At 42.1% G+C, this 8,644-nt stretch overlaps 1 protein-coding gene across 4 annotated transcripts in view; it reads left to right on the top strand.

Moving 5' to 3' along the window:
* Positions 1 to 8,644, top strand: part of Msra (methionine sulfoxide reductase A) — a 367,510-nt gene that overhangs the window by 30,414 nt on the left and 328,452 nt on the right. The gene's annotated exons all lie outside the window — the stretch shown is intronic.

Below are 8,644 nucleotides of genomic sequence, written 5' to 3'. Positions count from 1 at the left end.
TTGCCCTTGTTTCCTGGGCTATTGGTGTCCGGTTTAGAAAGTCCTTTCCTTCACCTATATCTTGTAGGTTTTTCCCAACTTTTTCTTCTAAGAGTTTCAGAGTTTCAGGCTTTACTTTGAGGTCTTTGAGCCATTTGGAATTTACTTTTGTGCAGGGTGAAAAATAGGGGTTTAGATTCATTCTTCTACAGGTGGAGATCCAGTTTTGCCAGCACCATTTGCTGAACATGCTGTCTTTCCTCCAGTTAATGTTCTTGGCCCCTTTGTCAAATATCAGGTGGCTAAAATTGCAATTACTCATATTTGGGTCTTCAATTTTGTTCCATTGGTCTATGGTTCTATTTTTGTGCCAGTACCATATTGTTTTTATGACTATAGCTCTGTAGTAGAGCTTAAAATCTGGTATAGTAATCCCCCCAGCATAGCTCTTAGTTCTCAGGGTTGTTTTGGCTATCCGGGGTCTCTTCTGCTTCCATATGAATCTTAGGATAGATTTTTCCAATTCTGTGAAAAATGTCATTATTTTTATTTATTATTAAGAATGCCTCCTTGGTGCTGGGGGGATGGCTCAGCAGATATAATGTTTGCCACACAAGTATAAGGACCTAAGTTGGGTCCCTGGAATCCAGGTAAAGGTAGGGCAGGCATGGGGAGATGGTGGAGATGCTAGAAAGCTCATACATTGGTAGTACATTCATTGCTAGTGGGAATACAGAATGATGAAGAGACTGATCATTTTAAGAAAGTTATACTTGGGACTGGAGAGATTGCTGAGTGGTTAAGAGCTCTGACTGTTCTTCCAGAGGACCTGGATTTGATTCCCAGCACCCATGTGACAGCTTACAACTGTCTATAACTCCAGTTCCAGGGATCCAGTACCTTCTTCTGACCTCCCTGGGCATTTCATGCATGTGGTGCACTTGCATACACACACACACACACACACACACACACACACACACACACACATGAGTCATGCTCCTGTACACACATGTGGACATGCATACATATACACATCACACATACACATGAAAAGAAAAAGAATGCTTCCTCAATCCACTTTGTGATTTTCACTCATTCTGAAGGCTGCGTTTAAGTCTTACCCCTCTGTGAGGCTTCCCTTGGCCATTGCTCCAGGCCTAGCCTTCCTGTCCTTCCTCTTCTTCCCCTCTCTTCCTCCTTCTTCCCCTTCCTCTTCTTCCTCCTTTCCTCCTCCTCCTCTTTTTCTTTCTCTCCTCCCTTTCCTCCTCTGCTCATGTCTCACGCTGTGATTTCCTCATATTATCTGTAACCTTTCCTTTATGTCCTGTGTCCACACACAGAAAGCTCTGGAGTTCATTCCTGTTCTTCCCACAGGGTCTGGTGCAGTGCCTGAGGCACTAGTGGTAGAAAGGACTTCATCTTAGTTGTGCGTCTGTGAGGAGCTCTCATTGAGAGCCCATAATCTTCACCTGTTCAGAGTATAGCTGGATGATGTTTTCTAAGTTCTTGCAGTTGGGAAACCATCAACAGTCCAGTTTTAGAAAGTGTAGTCTCCTGCAGGCGTCTCCTGCCCCTTTGCAGTCAGTCTGCTCCCACCTCCAAGCTTTCTGTTTGAAGAATTTCATACAAAACTCCAAGGAGTCTGCGTTCTTCACTGTACGCATGGTGTTTCTGGGTTCACCCAGCTACCACCAGCACCAGCAGTTTGCTCCTTTTTATTGCTTGCTGGTGAGTGATCGGCCTCATTGGTGGGCACCTGGGTTATTTCAGTTTGGGGCTTTTAATTTTCTGTGAATGTTCAGAAATTTTTCTTTTTTAAGATAGGATCTCATGTAACCCAGGCTGAACTTTACTTGCTATATGGCTGAGAATGACCTTGAACATTCCATCCACTTGCTGCCTTCTCTTAAGTGCTGGGATTATAAGCATGCTCCACCACACCCAGTTTATGTGGTGGTAGGGATGGACACCAAGGCTTTGAACATGCTGAGCAAACTACCAGCTGAGCTGTATTTCCAGCCCCCAGGTACAGGAATTTTTGCGGATAGATGATTTCTCATGAGTAGACTTGGGAGTAGAAAAAGTGGGTTCCTATGACAGAGGGAACTTTATCATTTTTATCAGCAGTGTCTCAGAGTTCTCATATCTTTACAACCTGTCTAGTACTTGATATTGTATGCCTTTAACATATGACTTTTAACATGAGTAATGAAGGCAGAGTGGAGGGTGACTCTTAGATTTTCACCTAAATGTTTGGTGCTACTAGTGAATTGCAGGCTGAGAGAGGCATGGGTTCCCCCACTTTTCTTAGGTGCTGGGGATCAAACCCAGGACCTTGCACATGCTAAGTACATTCTATCACCGACCTGCCCTCTTATCCCATGAGGATTTTTGAGAGAAATCCAGGCTTCTGCTTTGGCCAGGTTGAGCTGAGATGCTCAGTAGGTGGTTTGATGTATGAAGGCACCTGTGTCTTTCTGTGTTGTGTTCTCTGAATGATGGAACTGGGAGGCACCTTGATTTTCTATATCCTGGTTGTGTGCCTGATGATATGAACAAATCATGTAACCTTTTCTTTTTATAAAATTAATTTATTTATCACAAAAATAAATAAATAGAAATGGGGTTGGAGATATGGCTCAGCAGTTAAGCTCTTGGAGAGGATCCCCCCCTGCCTGAGGTTCAATTCCAGCACCCACGTGGTGGCTAACAACCATCCATAACTCCAGTTCCAGGGGATCCGACACCTTCTTCTGTCATTTGTGGGGATTTCATGACACAGGTACACTTACACACATACAAACAATACACTCATACACATAAAAATAAAATAAATTTTTATATGTATGAGTGTTTTGCCTGCGTGTGTATAAGTGCACCATGTGCTTGCAGGGCCTACAGGGGTCAGAAGAGGGCATCAGATCCCCTGGAACTGGAGTTACAGATGGTTGTTAGTCACCATGTGGGTGCTGAGAACTCAACCCAGGTTCTCTGGAAGAGCAGTCAGTGCTCTTAACCACTGAACCATCATGCCAGCCCCTCCCGTGACCTTTTCTGCTGGCATTTTCCCCATCTGCCTGGTAAAACCACACCTGTCCTTCTCCAAAACTTGGTGAGGAGTGTATGGGTTAAGGGATACAAATGTGTGCATGATCATGACTTGTCATTAATTATGTGTGATTACTTTTTGTTTGATTCATTTTGATGTCCACGTGGTCCCTAACCCCATTCTTTGCATACATGTAACAGGTGCCCGGTAAATCCCGATTTAATAATTCAATGACCACAAATCATGAGCCTTTATGTAATGGTGGAGAAGGAAGAGAAAGGAAGAGGAGGGAAGGAGAAGGGGGTGGGAGCGCAGCAGGAGAGAGAATCTGAATATAATTGAGCAGGACAGATCTTCACGTGGCTCTGGTTTCCACCTGGACTGTCATCGCTTCCTGTAGCCGCTCTTCCCAAGTTTGCTAACTTCCCTCCTAGACCTAATAGTAAGTTTGATGCTTCCATTGTTTTTCTTTTTTAAATCATGAAGACTATTTTGTCAGATGCTTTTTTTGTCTCCAAAAAGGTAATCACGTGGTCCCCGTCCTTCCTTCTGTTTATGTGGAACGTTGTATCGACATATATGTATTTCTATGTGTTACACAGACCTTGTCTTCTCAGGATAAAATGCACGTGGTCAAGTTGGTAGCCCTTTGTGTACGCTGCTGGACTGAGCTGGTGCTTCACTAGCATTTTGTTCAGAATTTTCCATCTATGCTCATAAGAGACCCTGGTCTGTGGTATTATTTTTTATTTTATTTCTTTTTGAAGTCGATATGCAATTTTATCTATTTATAGTGTGCAGTGTGATTTTTGAAACGTATGCACTGTGCAGTCAAACTAATTAGCTTATACATTTCTGGACTTGCAGTTTTTTGGGGGTGGTTGAAACACTGGGAAGTTACTGTTGGCATTCTTCATGCACAGTTCATAACATCTTCGGGCCCCTTGCCAGTACTCTGGCTCTACCTATTGCTGAAAGTGGAGTGGAGCATTAACCTCCCCTGTTAGCTGAACTGCCTTTGCTATTGCTTCATGGATTTAGGGTTCTGTTGTTGTTAACATATAGTTGTAATGGTTGCTTTTTTTTTTTTTTTTTTTTTTTTTTTTTTGAGACAAGGTCTCCCTGTAGCCCCAGCTGGCCTGGCACTCACTATGTAGACCAGGCTGACTTCAATCTCAGAGAAATCTGCTTGCTTCTGCCTCCCGAATGCTGGGACTAAAGGTGTGCACCACCATACCAGGCATGGTTGTTTCTTTTTGATGCGATCCTTTTATTATTATGAAATATGCTGGGGGAGGTTCTAGGGACATGGCTTCGGGGTTAAGAGCACTTCGTGTTCTTGCTGAGGGCCTGGCTTCAGTTCTCAGCACTGATATTGGTTGGCTCACAGCTGCCTGTACCTCCAGCTCCAGGGGTTGGATGCCTCTTCTGGCTTCCCTGGACACCTCATGTATATGGTACACATGGCACCACGTGGCTATACATACATACACATAAATAAAAACACATCTTTAGACAAATTATGAAATATCCTCTTTATTTCTAGCAAGAAGTTTTGTTATAAAGTTTATTTTTTAAAAGTATACTGGCTCTTTTGTTCATTGCTTACATGGTGTATGATTTTGTATCCTATTTTCACCCCATTGTGCTTTTTTTGGTCTTTTTGAGATGGGGTCCCTGTAGCCCCAGCTGTCCTTAATCCACAGTGTGTCTCTTATAGATAGCACCCACTCTTCTGATCTTTTCTACCTGGAATGCTTAACTTATTAAAGTTTAGTTTGATTGTTGATAGGATTTACTGCTTCTGTTTGCCCATTTTCTCCCCCCACCCCCTTTAATGATGAGACTCAAATGCAAGGCCTTTGTCTCTCTAGTGAAGTTTACTTCTAGCCCAGTTATATTTCTTTGTCTTTTTTTTGCTTTTTTATACTTCCTTTACTGCCTTCTTCCTTATTGTGGTGAACAAATATTTTCTTTTTAAACATTTTATTTATTATTATTATAACATGTATATGTATATGGTGAATGTGTGGATGTGGCGTTGGTGTGTGCATGCCACAGCACTGGTCGTAATGGTCAGAGGACAACTTTTGGGAGTTGGTTCTGTCCTTCTACCATGGGATTCAATGATCAGACTTATTCATCAGGTTTCTGTGGCAGGGCTTTTACCTGTTGAGCTATCTCACGTTCCCTAGTAAATCTTTTCGAACACTTGAATACCTTTGTCATTTTTCTTATTATATATTTCTGAACTTAGCATCTGCTCCAGGGATTACAGTTAAATCTTTACTTATAGTGATCTGACTAGATTAATGGATCCTCTCAATAGGGTACAAAAACATTGTTCCTGTGCAGCTCTGCTCTATTCCTCCTTAAGTTCTCGCTGTCATAGATTATGTCATTATACATTGTGTGGTAATTGATGCATATTGAACAATGTCTTTATGCTCTTGCAACTTTGATCTGACAGAATCAAAAGTTACAAACAAAAAGTACATTTATATCATCTTAGTATTCCTGTAGTTATCTTTACTTGTCAATGTCTTTCTGTGAATTTGAATTACTCTGTGGTATCCTTTCATTTCAGCTTAAAGGAAACATTCCTTTCATTTAAAAAATATTTTATTTATTATTTTTTATTTTTATGTGTCTGATTGTATTACCTCCATGAATGTAAGTGCACCTGTGTAGTGCAATGTCCATGGAGGTCAGAAGTTGGCATCACATTTCCCTGGAACTGGAGTTATAGATGATTGTTATCTGCCATGTGGGTGCTGGGAATTGAGCCCTGGTCCTCTGTAAGAGCAGCCAGTGCTCTTAACTCTCGAGTCATCTCTCCAGCCCCTAGATTTTCTTTTAAATGCATGTGTGTATGTCAGTGTGTGAGTATGCCACATTTGTGTGAGTGCTCATGGAGGCCAGAAGAGGGCACCAGATCTTCTAGAACTGGAGTTACAGGTGGTTGTGAGCTGCCCAACATAGATGCTGGGAACCAAGCCTGGGTCCTCTGGGAGAGCAGCAAGTACTATTACCCACTGATCCACCTCTCCAGCCTCCTTGTTCTTTCTTATAGGGCACATCTGTTAGTGATGAACACTTGTGTTTTTCTTTATCTGGGACTGTCTTAATATCTCCTTCATTTTCAATGTTTCAATTTTTAGAATAGTTTTGCTGATATGTAGAGTTCTTGACTGATAGCTTTTTTTCTCTTTCAACACTTTTTTCATGTCTTTAAAAATGTTTATTTATTCTTTGAGAATTTCATACATGTATATAATATATTATGATCATATCCACTCCCACTGCCCCTTCTAACTCCTCCCAGACTCCCCACCACATCCCCTTCCCAACTTTGTGTCCCCTTTTTATAACCCACTGGTCCAGTTTGTGCTTCCTGTATGTTCTGAGTGTAGGGCCGTCCACTGGAGCATGGGAAACCTACTAGGTAATAGAGATGTTCCATTTGGAGCACTGCACAGACAGTTGTTCTCTGCACTTTGGCTGGTTGTGAGTCTCTGAATTAAACACCTTCCACTGTAAAAAGAAACTTCTCTAATGAGGGGTGAGGGCTGCATTAATCTATGGATATAAAGATAAGTACTTAGAAGGCAGTTTGATACTATGTCCATTTAGCAAAATAATAACAGTAAAGTCTCTCCTAGGGCCTATGGCCTCTCTAGCCACAGGTTCTTGGTCAGGTTTATAGTGCTAGTCATGCGTTCCTACCTGTGGAGTAGGTCTTAAATGTAATCAGAAAGTGGGTGGTTACAAAATGGTTACCCCCAATGCTGTGGTTACCCCCATAGCATTTATGCCGCTGTTGTACCTGTGCATACGGTTCTGGGCAAATCGTCACTGTAGCTTACAAGGTTCACATGGGGTAAGACCACTGATGCTTTTTCTTCCCCAGAGGCCTGCTTAGTGTCTTACTGTGAAAGCAGACCAGCAGGGAGGAAGCTTGCAAGTCAGTGCCAACTTGATTTCTCCGTGTCCTGTGACCAAAGTGTTTGGTGTCGTCACCAAAAGGGCCTTACCACAGAGTTCTGGTGGGTGATTGATGTGTTAGCTCCCTTCTTTCTGGTCTCCATGTCTTCTGAGAAATCCACTGTTATTTGTGCTGGGGGTCTCTTGTGCATGATGGGTCACTTCTCTCACTGCTTCTAAGGTTTGCTTTAGCTGCCAGCAGTTTGACTGTGAATTTAAAATCTACTGAGGTCCTGGCCATGTTTTGGCATCCGTGTTTGAAAGGAAAGACTGCACGACAGGTTTTTTTCTTAGTACTTTAACCTTTATGACATTTCTGAGCATTTCCTTGATCTTTCAGCTCTGTGACTTAGCAATAAATGGTTTTGTTTTTTTTCCATGCCTCATACTCATAGTTTTATAGAATTCAGTGACGTTGTGTGTTGTGTTGCCATGGCTTGTTCAATTGGCAGATTTGTTGAAGACCTGAACACGGAAGGTTTTTGGGAAGACTTTGGCTTTCTTAGATAAATGACGTGTAGGCTTGTCTGTGGTGGTGACATCCGGTTGATGAATTTCTTCCCATTAGGATGAGGGTTACTCTGAGTACGAACTGGGTATTTCTGGAGCCCAGAGGGAAAATTCTCTGATGGCTTTTGGCCCTTTTTGGTAGATGAGTACACTAAGGGTTATATGGATTAAGCAAGTTTGAGACCTTGAGGTTATGGGAATTAGAAAGCAGCAAGCCCAGGGATGAGAACTCAGAGTTCCTGACTCTTTCTGTGAAACCATGGTCATTCTAGTGTAGTGGATTAAGTCTCAGTGATAGTGACTCAACAAATCAAGCAGGATGCTTTCTTAAACCAGGTGATGGAGTGAAGTACAGACAGGCTATTTTTCTTCAGAAAGTGTACATGTTACAAATGAAAACAAGCTATTTATGCTTATTAGTAAATAAGTGATTGCTGAAGCTTGAGTTATCAAAATATGATTTAACACATACAAAAATACATATCACTAATCTAAACCAAGGGATTTTTTCCCCCCTTTTTTCCTTGATATTTCTGTTTTGAAAAGAACCCTTCCTTAACCCTTCCTTCTCCCTTCCTCTCTAGTAAAATTTTGGGTAGGTACTGTTTCATTTCAGTGTCTGATCAATCAGAGGCATGTTCATTCTCCATACGATGAAGCCTACAGTTTTAATTTTAATCCACATGCCTTCTTTTCTATTTCCCATGATCCTTAGCAGCAGGACAAGGATAAGCAAGTGTTATAAAAAGAACTACAGTATGTGGTGCCTATTAAAGTTCCATCCGTTTCCCTTCACAGGAGAATTCAGTTTTTCTGCAGGTTGAGCTCATGTTGCATATGGACATTTCTACAGAACAGACTCCTTATCGCCGAGCAGCGAACATGCTAGCTCACTGTGGGAACATGTTAGTGATGATTGCGAAAGGTAGGGCACTATGAAATCTGTAAGGTGATTTGGCAGCAGCTGGTGCTGCTGGTGCCAGGATCTGGGTACCATCCTGCAACTTCCCGTGTTCAGATGTATTAATTGATCCGCAAAGGACGTCTTTTGGAGACAAGAATTCAGACAGACTGGCACAGCCTGGACCTCCGCCAAGACTACTCGGAAGGTCGCCATAC

This window comes from Nannospalax galili, unplaced genomic scaffold (assembly GCF_000622305.1).
Source record: "Nannospalax galili isolate Female #2095 unplaced genomic scaffold, S.galili_v1.0 scaffold612, whole genome shotgun sequence".
NCBI classification, from domain to species: Eukaryota; Metazoa; Chordata; class Mammalia; order Rodentia; family Spalacidae; genus Nannospalax; species Nannospalax galili.
The sequence above is the reverse complement of the archived record's forward strand: the minus strand, read 5'-3'. Positions and strand labels throughout refer to the sequence as shown.